This window comes from Adiantum capillus-veneris, chromosome 22 (genome assembly GCF_014529385.1).
Source record: "Adiantum capillus-veneris isolate H3 chromosome 22, ASM1452938v2, whole genome shotgun sequence".
Lineage (NCBI taxonomy): Eukaryota > Viridiplantae > Streptophyta > Polypodiopsida > Polypodiales > Pteridaceae > Adiantum > Adiantum capillus-veneris.
Window position 1 is genome coordinate 83,519,912 of NC_140952.1, and position 20,555 is coordinate 83,540,466.

General features: G+C 44.0%; 1 pseudogene; it reads left to right on the forward strand.

Annotated features, from left to right (window-relative positions):
- LOC147429696 (uncharacterized) lies at positions 1–10,600 on the forward strand (annotated as a pseudogene).
- Positions 10,601–20,555: the final 9,955 nt, after the last annotated feature.

Sequence of the window (20,555 nt, forward strand, 5' to 3'; positions counted from 1 at the left end):
ATGGTTGTTCAGTCTCCTTTGAAGTGTGATAGAGATAAGAGTGTATGGTTTGTGGACGAGGTGGAAGCTATGAAACTAGTGGAGGTTCTTGAGCTAGAGACAGAAGACGAGGATGAGCCAAGTGATTGCAGCCCTATGGATGCAGGTACGAGTTGTGAAACTGACTTGTCACCCTTATGCATGTGAGTGGAGATGCGGTAAAAGTGTGTGAAGAGAAGGGAGCATTGCAAGATGAGATGTTTGATGGAGACCAAGTGGAGGTGGCCTTACCTACGGATGAAGTCTAGGATGGTGAGGTGTGGAGAGAGCTTCTCTCTACTCTGACAGAGCATGATGCAGTGATAGAAAAGGTGGTTGAAGCAAAAGGGCTTGATGATGTTGCAATCGAGTGTATTGTTGGCAAAGAGGAGAGCAAGGAGTCAAAGAAAATGGAGATTCCAGTGTAGCATGCATGTCCAATGATGGACAAAGAAGAGTTCCAAGAGGTGTATTTTCTTCCCTTGAAGGTATGTGAGTTTTGGTTGATGGGTATGATGATGGATATAGTTGTGCAATGGGTGATCAAGCAGGTACATGGGTTCTTACAAGAGACCTCCACATTCTATGGATGGGAGAGAGGGTTAGACATGTGGTCAGGTACGATTTTCTTGTATGATGATGCTTGGTGAAGTGTGTATTAAGCCGGAGGATGCTTGGAGTGATGAAGGTAGGACATGAGCAGCGTGTGAGTATGATGGTCTGTGTGATGGGGTGCAACACTATGGGATGAGATTACAGGCAGATGGACAAAAACAGTGCCAGCTATTTGATCCAGGCAGAGGCTATGATATGACGCAGGGGGTGGGGCAACCCACTTAATGTTTGGTAGGAGGCACGAATAAGACCTTGTATTTATGGTTTTTTTTTCTCATAGTGTGTGCCAATGTTTGCAATTGGTAAATGAATAAACCAGTTTTGTGGGTGAACATAAATATTCAACAAGGGGGCTAGGCAATGATGGTGTAGCCAAAGTTGGTAAACCATAGAAGATGGAACATATACGTATGGATGGGCTAGCAGGTGCATGGCAAAGGACTTAAGCAAGTGTGAAGACCCTAGGCAAGCAAGTAGCAGTTTGATGTCTATGACTGAGGAGGCTTCATAGACCAGAAGGGCTTCAAAGGGGTCCAAATGGGATGGCAGGTGAAGGATATCCGAGGTGTAGGTTTTTTGCTTGTGAGATGAAGAGTTTGAAGTGTTGAGAGATCTGGTCCAGACGGCTCATCAAACAGAGCCACGGCTTGCAAGATATGATGGTTTGAAGCTAGAGGTGTTTGTAGATCCAAGATGGAAAGGGCAGATGATGACAGGTGGTTGAAGATGGTTTTGACATATGGATGTGTAGAGCTTGAATTGTGGAGCTTGTTGGTCCTTGCAAATTGACAATCGGAGTCCCGGATGTTAAGTTACATGTGTTTGAAGTTTTACCAAGGGCCAATTTGGGGCCAGTTGGACTGCTCTGGAAAATGTGCCATCTGGGAGTTTTTGGGCCTTGACCAGGTTTTGAGAGATAGTGTTCATTATACGTAATAAGATGCAAGTGACTGCTCCTCATTTCGAGTTGGGATCACGAAGTTATAGTAGCAGTTTGAAGTCGATGACTTGTAGCAAGACGAGAGATCATGGTAACTTTTCCCAATTTTGATTTGCGTTGTTAGAGGCCACGACAGATCCGGAATGCGGAAAAGTCCGAGGTAATTGAAGCCAACATAATGTTTTTTCACCGAGATTTTATAGTCTGGCAATTGGATTTGTGAGCAAAAACTGGCAGTGCTCCCAACTTGGTGCAGTGAAGAGGTTTTTTAAGGAGTTAAAGGGAGTTTTATGCGGATTTTTAAAACCTTGGAAGGCAGGTTAGCCCGGCAAGCGCCACGTGTTAGGAAAATTATCCCACATGTGCATGCTTGGGCCAGGTAAGATTGGTATATGAGCAGCGTGAGGCACCTCACAATGGCAATGAGATGGGAGAGAGCTCCCTTGGGAGCTTGCTAGTGTTTGGCTATGGCGGCCAGCCCCTCAGGTGCTACAAGCATGAGTTGGCAGCACTTTTGGGCATGAGCCGGACGCGGGTACTACATGGCATCTTGGCCACTTTTGTTAGGAAGACAACGGTTCCTTTGGCCATCGATGACGCTTTGAGCCGTGAGGGTGATGGCATAGTAGTTGCTGACGTGGCGGGTTGTTTGGGGCTTGTCACATGCGGCCTTCAAATTGGCCCAAACATTTTTTATGAGGGATTGCTCCCACTTAGGCATTGTCACGCCACCGTGACATCCTTGAGGGAAAGCTCACATGGCTTGGCGCTCAAAGGCATCCGGGGGTAGCAAGTAAGAGGTTGTTCACATACAGTTGAGTGTGGAAAGTGGGCTAATGTGGCAAACATGCAATGTGATACTAAAATGGGTGTACCAAGTGTGTGAAATGTATAAAAACTTATAAATGGAGCTCAGATGGCTGCACAAGCCAGAAAACTAATTCTTTTTTCCTTTTGGTGCTTTAGCCACCCCTATAAGAGGGAGTTTTTGCAATTTTGTAAAGGCTTTTTGGCCGTGTGGGCTTTGAGCCAATGTATGTTGCGACACAAAGGCTGCTAAGCCGTGAAGCTGATGCGGAGCTAGGAGGGCTCCGATTGTTGTGATTGAGCTCACAAATGCATGTGCTGGCTTGGAGCATTTTCTAAATGGTCGTGTTTTGTAAAGAGAAGCCATCATTGCCGTGTTTTTGTGTCAATTCCCCCTTCTCTTCTCTGCTTGTGTGCATGTGTTTTCGGGCGTGTGTCGGTAGGTGTGCCCCCCCGAAGTCGGTTGTGCAAAGAGAGATTGAGAGAGGTTGTGTTTGTGGAAGGCTGTGAACAGAATTGTACAGGATGATTGGGCTGTTTTGATGTGTGGCAGCGGGTGTGTGCGTATCATTGTGTGCAAAAGATGGTTTTTCTATGACCATGTCGAGTTTTGAAGGAGAACTCTAGTTGATTTGGGTGCTGTGTATATCCTAGCCTATAGAGAGACGCGATGTTTGTATTCCGGGTGTGTTTCCCTTTCCCCCTTTCCAACGTTTAAAATTTCTCTCCTCTCATACCCCATCATCCTTAGTCTTTGTTCTTCTATCCTCGCGACTCCAAGGTCGCTTGGGATTATTCCTTCTATATCTAAAACTTCTATGCATTCTCGACCCCTTTGTCTTCTTAAGATTATTTGTGATGTTCAATACTCTATTCTTTCCATCTCCCACTATATAATCTCTTATCGAGTTGGTTCTGATGATGAGCAAATAAAAAAAAGAAAACTCTTTTTCTTGCTCTTCTTCCAAGATGACCAATGTGTGGTAGATTAGTTATCCCATTGTCATCTTGAAAAACAAATGTTAAGCACGAGTTTTGAGATAGATCTATGCCTTTTATGAAGAGCCATCTATGCTTACTCAAAGGCATCATTTTTGTCATGCATCTCTTCCTACTTAAGCAACATGGACTCTACAACACATGAAACAATTGTGCAGTGGAAAATTTATAAGAATTTAACTATGATTAATCAAAGCTTAACAAAGATAACATATGCTACAGTTTGTTAAAAAAAAACAAGACACTTAGCTTCTTTACATCGCACATGGCTTGATTCTTGATCTTTGAAATTTTATCATAATCAAGAGTGTTGTCTCTAATACCTCTACTGCAACCGGAAGGCGAGGCGTGCTTGCAAAACATGAAAAATAACATGCTAAGAACAATAATCCCAATAGAATTGTATACCTGGTAGATCGCATATACACACAATTGAGAAGAGCGCATGATCAGAGAGAGACAACGAGCCAAAAAACATAAAAACACGTGCAAGTGTAGCTCCTAGAGTGGGAGTGCTACACAAGCATGGTGAGAGAGGAGAGGTAAGAGAGAGGAGAACAATGACAAAGACACTAGGTGCAATCTCTCCCTAAGTGAGCATATTCCTCTTGCACGTGTTTATTTATAGATTCTGAATGCTCAAAATGAATACAAACTATCTACCCGGACATAAAATGGCCATAGCTCATTAAGAGCACTTGAATAATGAAATGTCCATAACTGTGATATCCTTTCACGTAGCCCATAGCTCACTCATGTTTTTACCACTTGTGGTCTACAATAAATAAACGATTTTCCATTTCCATTACACTCACTACTCGAGTTGCAGTTGTTACATAAAGTTGCAAGAGTAAAACCATAGGAAATGTTTGAGCATGCCTCACCTTCATGGGAGTAGAGAGGATTCAAGCCAATACTTCATGGTGTTATTGGAGATGAAGTGGGCCATGGTTGTGCACTACAATGGCACTGACCTTAGGATAATGATCTTGAGCAAGTAGATATATTGCAGATGAAGTGGGCCATGGTTGTGCACTACAATGGCACTAACCTCAGGAATGGTCTTGAGCAAGCAACATAGGTCATGAATGGGAAAGGCCCCAATTGATGATAGGATTCACAAATTGATGGCAAGTAGTAGAGATGATGCAATGACGAAGAGGGAGTCAATGAGTTTAGAAGAGACTATGTGGTAAATAGAGTATTTGAAGGCTGACAGATTCTTGGGGAAAAAGGTGGATGGCAAGCTTTAGGAGGGCACAAAGAGTGTATATATTGGCAGTTGAGCTTGGGAAGATGAGCCTTGCCTAATCATCCGCCTGTATACTATTAACACATGGGCCTAGGTACATGCCTTGTATTGCATCATAACAGCCAACCAATCTATTTGGGCTACTCAATTGCACTCTCTAGGGCATGGGCCACTTTCCATTTATTTGCAACTTGCACGACCACGTTTTGAAGTCAAAATCAGGCATCTCGTAGGGTGAGCAAAGATTGGTGTGTTGTGCGCCAAACAACCACGATAAAAAAACAAGATTAGGCTTTATTTAGGCACTTTGAAGCACTTTTGATGCCTGCTAGCATTGGTAGATCCAACTTATCAATGTGTGTGTGTGTGTGTGTGTGAGAGAGAGAGAGAGAGAGAGAGAGAGAGAGAGAGAGAGAGAGAGAGAGAGAGAGAGAGAGAGAGAGAGAGAGAGAGAGAGAGAGAGAGAGAGAGAGAGAACAAAAACAATATGTCCATATTCCGGTGAAAAGGATTTGTCACCAAAGGCTAAGGGCAACGCAAATTGAAAGTAGACTGGTGGATGCATCTGCCACCTTTTGTTTGTGAAGTTGTGAGATCAATGCCTTAATTGCATGGTGTCTAAGTATGGGTCAACTCAAGTAACCCACCGTAAAAAATGCTTGACCATGTCAACTGCTTGCATAATATTACATGCCTTCAAGCAGAGAGCATATGTGATCACATTTGGAAAGAGGTGCTCACTTTGCATACAACCAAAAGTATCTAGAGCTTCTTTTGCCATATCCAACCCTTCAATATCAACATTGTCCAAGAGCCTCAAACCAAAAGCTCTTGTAGTTGTTGTGTTGCTAGAAAGTGTATGGAATTCAGCATACACACCGATAGAGCTTCTTTGCCATTGTCCATGCTGAACATACTGTGCCAAAATTGGTCCATAATCTTGTCAATGATGACACCTCATATCAAAACTATGTTAACTTCTTGTCGTGCTTTGGTAAGCGCATCACAATTTGCATACATACTCATTCTAGAGCTCCTTCAGAATGCCAATGTTGGACATATCTATTGATAACTACCATTCAAGAACATATCTCATACCAAAAGCTCATCAATGAATTGTTCTTATATGGCAAGTGCACCACACTCAACATTCCATGCTACATTAGAACTTTTGGGAGGCCTTTTGGAGGCCCTTCTAGAAGAGACAGAAAAAAGAGCCCCTCTAATGAGAGAAGGGCCAACATTACATATAAAAATAGGTTGATATTAACAAAAATATGAAAAAGGTGCTCCCTACTCATTCAATGATCTAGTGGTCCTTGAAAACGATCACCTTTCATTCAACGCAAGTGTCTTTTTAATGATGTAGGTGTTGCTCATTCAATACGGTTTTTGTCATCAATAAAATGAAAAATTTCATGAAATTGTCAAGCATTGGTAGAATTTGAGCATTTCCATTGCCCGAGCAAAAAAAAGCGAGCAAAGTACAATTTTGAGCGAAGATGACCAAAACTCTGAAATTCTACCATCATAAAAGAAATCAAAACAATCACACAAAGTATGATTAAAATAACCAGAGAGATGAGAGAGTGTGTTATTGCTATAAAAATGTTAATAAGTAGTTCCATCATAAAATTGTTGTTGACCACAAGATTCCTACAATGAGCCCACACAAAAGATGAAAGGTGAATTACTTTTAGAAGCTATATATTCTTGATTTCTATAGACAAGAGGATATTACAAGCACCAACAGACAATACTGTTTGCCATTCTGCTAAAGCCCTTTTATGGATGTTTTTTGGCATTTTCTCCCTCTTCAAGTGTTTTAAAAAAAACAAGGGCTATTCTGAACGACATGCGAGGACCGTTCTGAATGGTGTCTGAGGGTCATTCTAAACGAGATAAGTAAACCTCTGTTTTTTAGGTTTTTGGGCATTTCAAATGCACTGGCAATGTTAAAAGCTTCAAATTCTACCACTACTTTTGATAGTTTCATGAATTTTTTTCATTTTATTGATGACAAAATCCATATTGAATGAGAGATACCTATCGCATAAAACAAACACTTGCATTGAATGAAAAGGTGATTGTTTTAAGAAGTACAAGAAGTTAGGTTCACTTTTCAACGTGTCTAGTTGTCCTTTTGGATGTACTCAATGAGTACGAGTGCATTTTGAGAAAAAAATTTAGAGAGAGAAATAGAATCTCCTACAAGGGCTTCTAAATGACCTCTAAAATGTTCTAATGGAAGCGTGTAAAAAATGTGCCACATGTCTCAATCAAAGCACCAAGCACAACCATACTTTCCAACATCGCTTGAATATAAATTTCTACAGTCATACATGTGAACTGAAGTGCCATCAAGAACGGCCTTGTTTTTTTACTATGGATCTCATCATGTATTCGGTTACCCATATCAACTTCTTGAAGTATGCCATATGTGTTTCTTGCACGCAAGCATATGTTGTCTTTAGAGAGCAACCTTCACTCCACACTTGCTAAAAATCACACAAAGCTTTTAGGCCTTTCTCAAGTTGGATATTATGTATGGTAAGTGCAATTCAACACGAGAACATCACAAACAGGAAGCTTATGTAGAAGTTGTGAAGCCACTCCAATGCTTCTTAACCCTACTAAAATATCCTACAACTCATGTAGTTCAAGAGACTTATATTACAAATAACAATCGCGCCAATAATATCTTTTAGTTGACACATTTGGCATACATATTGACCGAAACATACATAGGTTATTGTTGGCTCTACCTTGCTAAGCATTCTCTCTCTCTCTCTCTCTCTCTCTCTCTCTCTCTCTCTCTCTCTCTCTCTCTCTCTCTCTCTCTCTTCTTCTTCTTTTCCTCCTCCTCCTCCTCTCTCCCTGTATTTGCAAAAAAAGAAACAGATTTTTAAATACATTTTTTGCCATCTAAAATTTCTTATCTTGATGTACAGCGATACGAAAATTGTTGATACAAAAAGTAGAACGTTGACATTAATGACGAAGATTAGGTAGGAGCATCACTGATTGTTATGTGGGTATGCCATCGTAACAAGAAAGTTGAAACTCTCAACCCAAGTTATGTGTGTGTGTGTGTGAGAGAGAGAGAGTGAGATCCAAAGTATTTCGCGAGAGAGACACAAATCTACATTGGTAAGTAGAGGACATGGATTTTTTTGTTTTGATATGACTAACAGTCGAGTAAAGCTACTTCCACCTACTTCTCGCCAACTCGCTCGCCACTCACCAGCTTCTTTAAACCTGTTGTTGCCTGTGACCTACCACTAGCCCCTAATGTGGGCCTTAGTTTGAGGCTAGGTCCAAAAGCACGATAGCCATGTAATTTCAAAGAAACAAGATGTGATGCTCTCATATAGGAAAACATTCATAGTTTATTATTTTGATGTTTCAATTTTCCTTAGGGTTTTGGACCTTCTAAAGACAAACCATTCTCCTTCTGGAAATACATGCCCACGGTCCTGTTGTCAATCACAATTTTGCAGATTCAAAGCGTGTTTACATCCATGGATAATTGGCATAGGAGATCCCTCTTCTACATTTTCATGCACTACCTGGCAATTATGGCTATAATGGATATTGATTACAAGGTACATAGTCCCAACAAGACCATAGTGCCTATCCTCTTTGTAGTTTACATATGGTCTGGTAATCAAGATCACAAGATATAGGGAATCTAGGTAAATTCTTCCTCCATGTGTGTATTTTTACATTGGAATTCTAGCCACATTTTTAACATTAGAGGTTTTTTTTGCGTTGTGGATATGGCTAAGATTCAACGCACTCTGCAAGCCCAAAATATGGTGCCCTTATATTCATGCAATAGAGAGGATCTCTCTCAATCATGGGATCGCAATTTTTGGCTCTTTTTACACCAACTATTTGTGTGCTTTCTTCTTAAATCCTCTTTGATACTCAGATTGATTGTATATGACACATCTTATTGTTATGGTAGTTTAGTTTTCCATAGATGTTTTTTGAAAATATTGACACGATGTGTGGCCGTGGTCCAATCACTCCAATGGCAAATAGTAACTTTGATGATATTGAGTAATACACAGTACGTCAAAATTCTGCCTTGTTGTGCACTCATGAGCTACCCACTAGCACAATTGAGCCTTGACAACCTCTAGACGTGTGTCAAAGGAATGCAAATCCTTCGATCAAAGAAGCTTCTATCAGGTTTGAAAAAAGTGGACTTAGAGTTCTATAAAAGTTGTGTTTATGGTAAACAGAAGAGGGTAAAATTTCAAAAATCAGAAAATGAAAGAAAAAATAAAAAACTTGAATTGGTTCATTCTAATGTTTAGGGTTTTGCAAGTATATCATCACTTGGTGGCTCATTGTACTATGTAACATTCATAGACGATACGACTAAGAAAACATGGATTTATGTAATGAAAAATAAGTTTAATTTGTTTTTCATATTTCAAAGGTGGAAAGTCTTTGTGAAGAATGAAGCAGGTACCGAACTTAAATGTCTCAAATCCAACAATGGAGACGCACCAAATGTACCTTGAATACGTCATCGTCTCTATTGATCTTCAATACAATCAATTCGATTCTTCGGATGAACTGTCTGCATCTTCTTCTTTTCCACCTTTGGAGACTTTATATCCATCTCCGATACAATCTTTAACCAGACGACTCTGTTGTAAACAAAGAATTTGGTAAGAGTTATGTATATTGCTTTCTTATCATAAGACGATGAAATTGATAAGAAAATAGAGAAAGAGAAATACCATAAAAGGATATAGAAAATTTTAGTAAATTTCAGTTTAAGTAGAAAATAAAATTTTAAATTTTTTGGATTTTAATTTTCTTGATTATCTCTCTTAGACTAGTGACACACCAAGTCGTGCAAATATATATGCTTACTAATTTGAGCAAAGAATATTAAAACAAAGATGTCGATAGGGCTACAAGCACTTGTTACCAATGTCCTCACCTGAACAGGTCCATTTGCTTTATTTAAAGCTTATTCAAAAATTGAAATCCTTCTCAAATTTTACTTCGTTTATTTATATTTTTAATTCACATACAATTTTCTTCTACCATTTTCCTTCTCAAATTTGTGTTATTATTTTAAGTCTTCAATACAACAAGATGAACTTGCAATTGCAATCACAATTTTTACTTGTTTCCTTTATATTTTTAATTTATATACAAATATCTGTACCATTTTCCTTCACAAATTTTTACTATTATTATAAGTCTTCAACGCAACGAGATAGACTCCCAATTGCAAGCCGAGAAGAGCGATGAGAGAGAGAAGCCAGTTGTAGCTTCCACCTGTGAAAGAGGACAATGATAGATGATGCTGCCAAGAGCATATTTGAGGAGGAGGAAGACGAAGATAAGTGTTCTTCTTTGCTATCTCTACCCTTAGAGCTCTCCGTCGAGGAGATAAGAGGCTTATGGAAAAAAGCCATCACACACACTTAGACGCAGAGGAACACAAAAGGGTTTTTGGGGTGTAGCGAGTATGGAGCTTGCCCATGGGATAGGGGATATCTTCGAGGGCTTTGTCGTGGTGCAAAGTTCTTGCATTGTACCACATATAATGGAAAAAGAGGAGAAAAAAGTTTTCATTTGTATACGCGAGGAGTCGGTGAGAGAGAACCTAGCTTCGCGGTTTGTGTTGAACGAATGGGAGAAAGGAGTTCAAAACAAGTCTATTTTGTTTCATCTATTGGGAGTGATAATTACAAACACGGTAGGGATGGTAAGGTTTTCAAGTTTTATTGGGACCACTTTTGCTGTTTCTTTTTTACAGGATGCATGCAATGATTGTGAGAGATGGAGATCAATTTACTGTCATCGACTTGGTGGAGAGTGATCGCCAGATATTTGACAAGATGAAGATAGCCACAGATGCATTCAAGGACTTGTACGTCAAAACCTTCGCATCATGAAGATTTTAACATTTAAGGAGAGGTGCGTCAAACCGCTAGGATACCCGCTAGACATGGCGCTTTTTGTGTCAAAGGGTGATTTGTGTTGTTATGTTTTGTATTGAGGCTTGTTTCCTAGAAACCCTTTCGATTGCTTTGGTGAGTAAGAGATGAGCTTTGTGTTGTGTTGGTCTTGTGAGATTGCCAATTTGTCAATATTATGCTACTTGTGGAATACTCTTTCGCAGAGAGCGGCTGCACAATGAGTTTGAAGTCTCGGATTTACTCTTCCATGTCTTGTACCACTAATGAAATAGTAAACGAGATTCCAGCAACGAAAAGCATCTTGGAGAGAAAAAGAAAAAATGAGAAAAAAGAAACATGCCCAAAGTAAGTATCAAAGACATGTTTGTTTGTGTAGCGATGCGAATCGTTTGTTATTCATGCTTGTCCCAAGAAAGATTTTTTACCTTTTGGCGTGTTGAAAGCACGTGCTCTCCTACAACTGGTGAATGGTCTCTCTTTTGTACAGGTTTTGAGAGCACCAATGAAATGGTAATAACCCTCTTCTATGCATGTGCTGTTACCCTCATGCACTGAGAGAGTATGGGAACTGTTCATTTTATGAGCTTTGTGTACTCATTTTGAGTGTGGGCATTGAAATGTCCTTTCTGAGTAATATCTTGTCTGACTGATGTATGAACCAATCATTGCGGGCTTGTGTCCCTTGGCTTGCTCTCCCTCTTGAATGGGCTGCTTTGGTGTAACAACAATATTGTTAGTCCTTGAGCATATGTTGTGCACTGGTGTGGTGACACTCTTATGGGGTATATTACATTGTTTTCTTGTGTTGACCACGGACATTTTGCCAACCATCTGCCTAAAAGATCTTTGAGCACTTTCTGATGCTCTGCAAGTGCTCTTGATGATATTAACTCGTGCAGGTAAAGCTTACCTTGTGTGTCCAGGTGGCTGATTATGTTTGAAGATTCGTGAATTATATCTAGCTTGCTTGGTCTTGTGCTCGACGTTTGATAAAGGAGAACTTTGTGTGCTTCGTCATGAGATGTAAATTTGGCCATTTGTTTTGCAGTGTATGAAAAATGTCTACGTCAACCTTCTATTGATCATTGACGTTTTTCCAACCAGTTGACTAAAAGATCATTTTTGGGATGCTCTGCAATTTTCCTTGATGATGTTAACCCGTTCATGTCAAGCTTACCCTATGTTTTAACGCTTTTTGGCAATGATGAAACCACACAATTGGAGATCACTTGCAAATTTCTGTGCAAGATAATCATATTCAGGGAACGAAATGTAATAGAAGATCGAGCTCATCAACTCTGGCCAACACAATGATGTGTGTCAGAGAGAGCGGCAGGATGAGTGTGATTGTAAGACAAAACCTAACGTGTCTCTTGCTCAAAATTGATGTGGGCTTAATTGCAAAGTATGATAGTAAGGCTATTCAGTGGGACACTCACGATGGGCCCGTCAAACGAGCACGCTCAACCATGGGAAGCAGGTAAACAAATGAACCATAGTTGCATCCATTAGTGTACCTATTCATTTTGCTAGGTATGCCCACTTTTACATACCTAACGTACCTGATGAATCGTACCCATCTTATACTAGGTGCATGCATACACATTAAACAAAGTCATCAATATTGAGGTCAATTGGTTCCAAGATTGTTAAACCATCTTCAAAAGTGAACTCAATTTGGACGATACTCTTCATGTGCACATACATTTTGGTTATTTATAGGTATGAATAGTTGACATTATTTTTTTCTGACAAAAAGGTACTCCTATTGGTTAAAATGAGAGAACCGCTGAGAGGGCCACAATCCATCCTGGAACATGACATGACAAAAGTGGGGGGAGACTCTCTTATTTCTGACAAAGTACAAAGACTCTCTTAACTCCTAAGGGCTATCTCAAAGGATAGGGAGAGGAAAGAGCCAACCAAGTGGCCTAAATGCCAACTTATCACTCCATATTGTTCGGTGTATAAGGGGCCTACCCGCCAAGTGCCATGGAAGGCTAGGCGAGCCAGTGTAGAGCGATCCAAAGAGACACGAATTGGGTCATATTGTCCTCGAAGCGTGTGAATAAGCTCATGCTATAGGGCTTGTAGAGTCTCGGCAGACGGATCTATGCGCCAACGAGATCACCAAACAAACCAGAGGATAAGGCTGCTCAGGACTGTCCCGCTCCTTAATCCAAGCCATCGAGGTGAAATCAAGTGTGGGGTACTGCCAAGGCTGCCCTGTGTGTAGCGGAAGGCATGAGCGGTCTTGCTCTGGCTCATAGCTCAGGGCTGGGCCTGAAGAGATGGATTAAGCTGTTGTGTCCTAGGTATGGGTCCCCCCGTGAGAGAAGGGCGTCAAAATCCGTAGAACTCAACCAAATTGGTTGTACTTGTGGACAGTCCTAGAGCCAATGACGCTGAGTCTCTAGGGGATGCCTGCAACAGAGGCAAGTAGGAGGATGGCCACTGTAGACTAGTGAGGTGCCCATTGCCGATCCCCCGTAAGCAACTAACCATTGGAAGATGGAGATCCGGCGGACCTGTTGGCCGGTCGAGAGCCATTGCCAGAAGTCAGAGAGAAACTCTTGAGAAAGGCCTTGCCGAAGCCAATGATCTGAGGCTACTGGTATAGCTTGCTGATGAGCTGTGAGAATGTGACAACCAAGCTGGATTGTGTACTAAAAGAAGGGGGTGCTTGGGATGTTTGGCTCAAAGGGATCGTGCTAGACCCACTCTCTTGGATCCCAATTGAAGCTGCCCTAATGTGAGGTGCACCGAAAGTGTTTACGGATTTAGCTCGGATCTAGTACTCCGCACAAACACAAGGATTACTTTACTTCACTGAACAAAACTGAATGAAAGAGAAAGATAGGCAAAGAGAGATGACACTGTATGTCGGGTTCCAACCACCCTTAAGGGCCCCTTGCTTTGTTGCTAGAGCAAGTACTTGCTTTATTACTTGCACAATGCTAATACAATGATGTTAAATGCTGAGATGCTAATGGGTACTTGATGCATATGCTTGGTACTGCTGAGAAACTGAAGGGTACTGCGGTAGATGTTGAGGGGTACTACGGTGGATGCTTGGTACTTGAGAGGTGAAGTGTTGGGTACTGCGAGTACTTGGTACTTGGTATTGCTGGTGCTTGGTACTGTGATGACGATGACGACGACGATGATGACGACGAGGCTATGGCTGAATGCTGAAAATGCTAGGGACCGACGGCTCTGATCTGCAAGTAGCTGGCGATGAAGGGGCTGAAATCTGCATGTTGAAAACGCTGGAGTGCTGGCTGAATTCTGAGATGCTCCATGCTGAAAATGATGGTGCTAAAGGTTGAAATGCTAATGAGAAGGGCTGGAAAACGTTGGGTACTCGGTCCTACGGATACTTTAGCAATTGCTACTGCTTCTTGCCTCTTCTGCCTTCTCTAGCGCCCAAAGGGCTTCTTTTATATGTCTTTTAGCCATCTGCCTTGCCTACTTTTAATAAATGTCATGTCAAAGTCACTTATTAATGAATGACTGTTCATATGCCTATATGCTAAGTGACTTAATTGTGCAAGTGAAGGTATGCAACTATGACCGGCCTGGACGTGGATGTCTTGCTAGAGGCTCACAAGGGTGTCAGGCTAGGTCCTCAGCTAAGACTGACGCTAGACTATAGCAGAAGCATGTCTACGTAGCGCAAGTGCATTGCGCACGTGACATCCCCCCCTTGTTAAAGGTGAGGCACAACTGCCGAACTTCTACCTTAAGACGCTTTTTATACTTCTGATGATGAATGCTTTTGATGATTGTGGATGCATAAGTCGATGAAAACTCCTCCAAACTTGTGGATACTAGGATATAGGGATTGTTGTGATGTAAACACCGACCATACGAGTTACTAGGTAGCCTACTACTGTCGCAGAATACCAGCCTTGATGCTGACTTTGCCTTGCGAGCAAGTAATACTACTCGAATAGTCTTGTCGTGAAAACATTGCGGGTGAAGATGAAGGTAAGGGTGCTCCGAGGTATTTCCAATGGTTGCTTGTTGACGGAAATGGATGCACACTACATGCGAATGTGAATGTAGAAGACGGTTAGGGTTCCTTTCTCCAACTCCTTCCACATTGGCATAGGAGGCAAGTAGATCTTGGTACTCAAGATTTGGATTTTTGTGGATTCAATGTCGATCTTTGTTACATAGCGATGAAGATGGGAGCACGCCTGATGCGCAATGGACTAAGTGTGGGAGTGGCTAAATAAGACCGGGGCAAGGACGCGAAGCTTTCTTTGAGAAAAAAAACTGAGAGAGGTTTCTTTGGGCTCTTGGTGTCCTTGGGATTCTTGGGTACTTGGTGTCTTCCCTTGAGTTTGCAAAGCCGAAGCACGCACAGAGATCTGATATCGATGTCAGGTGCAACGAAAGTGTTTAAGGATTTAGCTCGGATCTAATACTAAACGCACAAACACAAGGGTTACTTTCCTTTAGTTGAAAGAACTAAATTGAACTGAATGAAAGAGAGAGATAGGCAAAGAGAGAGAAAAGAGAGACGACACTGCATGTGGGTCCCAACCACCCTCAAGGGCCCCCTTTCTCTGTTTCCAGAGCAAGTACTTGCTTTATTACTTGCACAATGCTGATACAACGATGCTAAATGTTGAGATGCTGAAATGCTAATGGGTACTTGATGCAGATGCTTAGTACTACTGAGAAACTGATGGGTACTGCGGCAGATGTTGAGGGGTACTACGGTGGATGCTTGGTACTTGACGACGACAAGGCTAAGTGCTGGGTATTGCGGGTACTTGGTACTGCTGGTGCTTGGTACTGTGACGACGACGACGACAAGGCTATGGCTGAATGCTGAAAATGGTAGGGATTGACGGCTTTGATCTGCAACTAACTGACGATGAAGGGGCTGAATGCATGCTGAAAACACTGGACTGCTAGCTGAATTCTGAGATGCCCCATGCTGAAAACGATGGTGCTTAAGGCTGAAAACACTGATGAGAAGGGGCTTGAAAACGCTGGGTACTGGGTCCTGCGGGTACTTCAGCAACTGCTACTGCTTCCTACCTCTTCTGCCTTCTCTAGCGTCCAAAGGGCTTCTTTTATAGGTCTTTTAGCCATTTGCCCTATCTACTTTTAGTAAATGTCATGTCAAAGTCACTTATTAATAAATGACTTAAGTGACTGTTTATATGCCTATATGCTTAAGTGACTAAGTGAGGGTATGCAACTATGACCGGCTTGGACATGCATGTCCTGCTAGAGGTTCACAAGGGTAGGTATTTAGCTAAGACTGACGCTAGGCTGTAGCAGAAGCATGTCCACGTAGCGCAAGTGCAATGCGCACGTGACACCTGAGGGTCTGGTGCCGTAAACCTAGATCCTCCACTCTGCTCCAAGGTCACAAGGATCCGGATCAATCAGCCACTTCCAGGCAACTGCGGCCACTACCTCGCTCCTCTGAAAACACCAGTGGGGACTCCTCTACTACCCGCTGTAGTTTTTCCTCTGCGTCGTGTACCTCAAAGAATAGGCAATCGCCTTCCTTCGTGCAACCTTTGGCTGCAATTAGGATCTCCAATTGCGTGAATTCCCCCATCCACCTTGGGGCTCAAAAGGAGTCTACCACTCCTCTGTGAGTGCGTCTTGGATATCCTCCCTCATGGCTAGCCCTCTGAAGCGGCCAAGCCTTTCTTGACTACGGCTCCTCATGAAAGCTGCAAAACATTCGCCACTCGCCAAAGCTCCGAGCTGGTCCAGCCGCCAAGGGTCTCCAAGCAAGGTAAGAATGGGAGCCGTGCATAAAACAAAGCCTCTCCCAAGATGCCAACTCACTGCCATGGATGGTGGTCTGACTGCCATGGATGTTGAAGTCACCCCCTATGCAGCAGGGCTCCAGTGCAGGCAGTGCATCAGCAATCTGGGTCTAGAACTCAGTCTGTGCATTGGGCTGGTTCGGCGCATATATATTGTCGCTCCTGTTTGAGCCGGCCTCAATAGGATCTAAAATGGGGCCCTCCTAGATCCTCATGGTGCACCAGAGTGCAGAGTTGGAGATTTAGCGGTGCGGTGGGTCTTCGCAAGCGGCTTGGACAGAGAGTAGTCCGCGTCTGAGCGACTGCGAGTCCGTCCTCCTGTAGCCCCACATGAGCTCTTGACTAGCTCGCAGTGGCGGCATGCCATCCCCAATGCATCACTATCTGCCAAGTGGTCCTCATGTATGCATACATAGAAAGGATTCTACAGAAGGTTCGCCACGATCCTGACTACCAAGTGGCGACCCCCATCGAGTACATTGTACCAGTGACAAAGAATTGTGCTAGCTCCTAGAAGCAAGCTATGACATCAGTTAGCTCCAGACTACCAAGTGGCGACCCCCCATCGAGTACATTGCACCAGTGACAAAGAACTGTGCTAGCTCCTAGAGGCAAGCTATGACATCAGTTAGCTCCAGGTCCCCAAGGTGGTGGCAGAACTCGGCAGCTTGTGTGTGGAGACACTCCAATGCTGCGCCCAGGGTTCAGTCCTTGGAACGAGTGCTGTAGAGAGGAAAAGAGAAGCCCATCGAGGAGTCTACTTCCTCCTCTCCTCTCATTGGGATCAATGCAACATGGACCCGAACAGTTGCCGGATCGTGAGGCTCCTCTACTCCAAACAGCCACGTGAAGGAGTAATTGAAGGGCTGAGCGACGCCATGTGTCGAAGCTCATTAGCCGCCGCGGGATGGCCGAGAAGCACGACAGTCTTATCGGAATGGTGGCAATCGGCGGGGTTCCTCTACTGAAATCTCTTTCAAGAAAACATCTGACGACAAGAGAGCGCCAAGGCACCGGGGGTGGCGGGGATGAGTGGGGCGAAGCAGGAGGAGGAGGAGCCGGGGAGGCAGGGGAGGATGGACTCCGCAAGGGAACCCACTGTTGTCGGGGTGTCGGCTGCCCCTGTCGAGGTGCACGTGGCTGCTGAGTGCCTGGCCACAGAGCAGGTGTCTGGGAAAGGTGTCCTGCGTCCCCCAAGCCACAAATCGTCTGCTAGCTAGGCTGTAGCGTCGGGAGTTGACTGCGAGGCTGACTGGGCAACTGACCCGGCGGCTGCCGCAGGATGGGGCCGTGGGCGCCGCCAGGGGTAAGCCTTGGCGAGGTGGCCGATGACGCACTGGTTCGAGAGGCCTGCATACTCAACTCTCTCATGTATCCATCTCATTCCTACCTTAGGCAACATAACGGTTTTTGGTAGCAAAGAGACATCCGGGACATGAGCTCTGAAGGAAGAGATGCCAGTAGCTCTGGCCACTATTGAGGCTGCTGTTGATCCGGAATCGAGCAATGAATTCATAAGTGAGCCAATCGAGGAGAGAAGCTGAAGGTACTCTGCATAATCCCAAGAAACACACTCTAATAGGGAAGAGTCAGTCTCCCCTCTACTGCCTCAGCTTGGTCAAATCCGTGCTACCAGTGGCTGAAGAAAGCTCTGGCTCTTTGAATGTCGAGAGGGCTCATGGCGATCACCTAAGCTACGCTCTGCGATGTCTCGAACTCGATTTGGTAATGTCCGTGGCCTAGGAGCTAAATGCCTAGGATCTAGCTCACTTCGGCTGAATTTTCGAAGAGTTAATGATGATCAGCGGATTCAATCTAGTGGAGCCGAAAACTACACAAGAGGGGAGTTACTCCGCTCCTTTGTCACAGATTACCTAGATGGAATAAGGTCGTTGATTTCCTCTGTGATTTCAGGGATACTGACGGGCTGACATTATTATGCTGAATGACTTTATGAAAGAAGTACTTCGAACTGGGAATTTCTGAAAACGAATATGTTATAAGTGCTCTCTCTTGTGAGTAGTGTTTGGGTGCATGCTTGAAAGATAAAATGAGTACATCATTTCAATCTTGTTCTCCGGAGAGATGAGATGGACATGATAGTAACAAGATTCAGTGAATCAAGACATTTGCGAGAGATTTGTGACAAATCTGGATGTGGTTGCTAAGTACGTTACAATAGATCATGATTCTCATCCAAGATCTTGACAGGGGTAGTGATATGAATATGATTTGAATGTTCAGTGACTGTCGTCTTTGTGCAAGTGCTGATATGTATTTTCAGTGTCCAAGACTGTTGCAATGGAGAGGCCCTGGCCCAAAAGCAGTACATGAAAAGCTTCAAGTTCTAAAAGCTGTTGGTTCCAGTGCTGCCAGTACAAATGGCGCCGCAATTTGTAGAAATCCGTATGTTGTGCCACGTCAGCAATTCGTTGGGCCTTTTTAATTTTCTAGTGTCCCTTGGGCCCCATCGGACAGAACTTTATAAGTTGGAACACTTATAATATCTTGTCAGTTTCTCTAGGGTTTATTCGAACGGGCATGCCATGTCATCACTTTGTGACACAACACTGCTAATTGTGGCCGATGGTTAGGGATGTAAGCTGGCACTTGTAAGATCGAGCATCCCATATCACGTGACTTCATCCCCTTGGAGTGACCTCACACCATCCTTTTTTTTTCCGAGAAAATGATCCTTCTATTAGTTAATGAAACTGCCCATAGGGCTACAACCACCTCTTCAAGGGAGGGCTACAACAACCATGATGGGGAGACTCTCCCAATGAAAAAACAACATATGTACAATGAGGCTAAATCAAGAGATGGGAGGAGGGAAAAGCCACACAGGTGGTCGGTAGTGCCATCAAAGTACACCCTGGACCATGGTGTAGAAAGGCCCAGGACGCCAGAGTCGAAGGAAAGCCTCTCTACGCTCCCGCATGCGGTTGGAGCTGCCATGTAGTCTCTCGAGCTGTCCTCTGAGTGTGTGGATCAGCTCTAGCCAAAGATCGTGAACAGTCTCTGTTGGTGGCACAAGGCGAGCCTCAAAGATGCGGAAGCAACGGGCCCGCCAGATGAACCAGAGTGTCACGCCACTGGTGAGCTCCCAACACTCCTCTCTCTCACTGCACTACTCCTGTGGAGTAAGCTCTGTGGCAGGCTGGAGTGTAGGTCACCCCCCTTGCATCACTATCATCCTGCTGGTGGAAGATAGCTCAAACTAAACTGCCGGGCCCGTGAGGGTGGACCAAGCCGTTGCTCCCCAAGTGTACTGTCGAGCCGTGGAGAGAGCAGGCATCAGCCGAAGAACACGAAGCCACACCTGCTGTGCCAAAGGACAGTCCCAAAGACTGTGACGCTGACTCTCCACAGGATGGTCACAAGCTGCACATGCGGCCGAGAGACCACTATGTACTAGCCACCTCCCAACTGCTGTAGCTTTGTGTGCGACCAACCACTGAAACAAGGTGACTCGCCTCGGCTGTCTGGAGTCCCAAAACCTCTCCCAAAAGGCTGCCAAGAACTTAGCTGTGAGACCCTCCTCCTGCCAATGAGGTGCTGCAGCGGGGCGAGCCTTTCTCTGTGCTACTAGTATGTGACGTCCCTGTCGAACAGTGTACTGAAAGAACGGGACACCTGGGTGGTCTGCAGAAGAGAAAGGATCCCTCCAAAGACACTCTCCAGGATCCCACTATACTCGTGCCAGTGGACAGCACTCCCAAGCTCACAGTCTCCAGTGTCCAGTCTCAAGAGCTGCTGGGTCAGGATCGATGACACAAGTCCTCCCACAGATATCCACCACTTGAATCCTCTGAAAACAGCACTCTGCCACCCGCGGGGTCTCTACTGCAACTTGCTGTAAGCGTCCCTAACCCTGTAACTCGAAAAAAAGGGATGGAACACTCTCTGAGTAGGCCCGGATTGAGATGAGAATCTCCAGTCGTGTGAAGGCTCCCATCCACCTGGGTGCTACTGGCTCGAGAGGTGTGAGCCACTCAGCTGGAACTGCCTCTGAGATGTCATGGCACATGCTTTGCACCCCTCTCATGCCCTGCAGCTGGAAACCCTGCAACTCCTCTGACAAGCCTGAAAGCTCTAACCAGTCACCTAAAGAGCGCGCTGGACCCGCTGCCATGGGACCCCAGGAAACATGAGGCCGACTACCA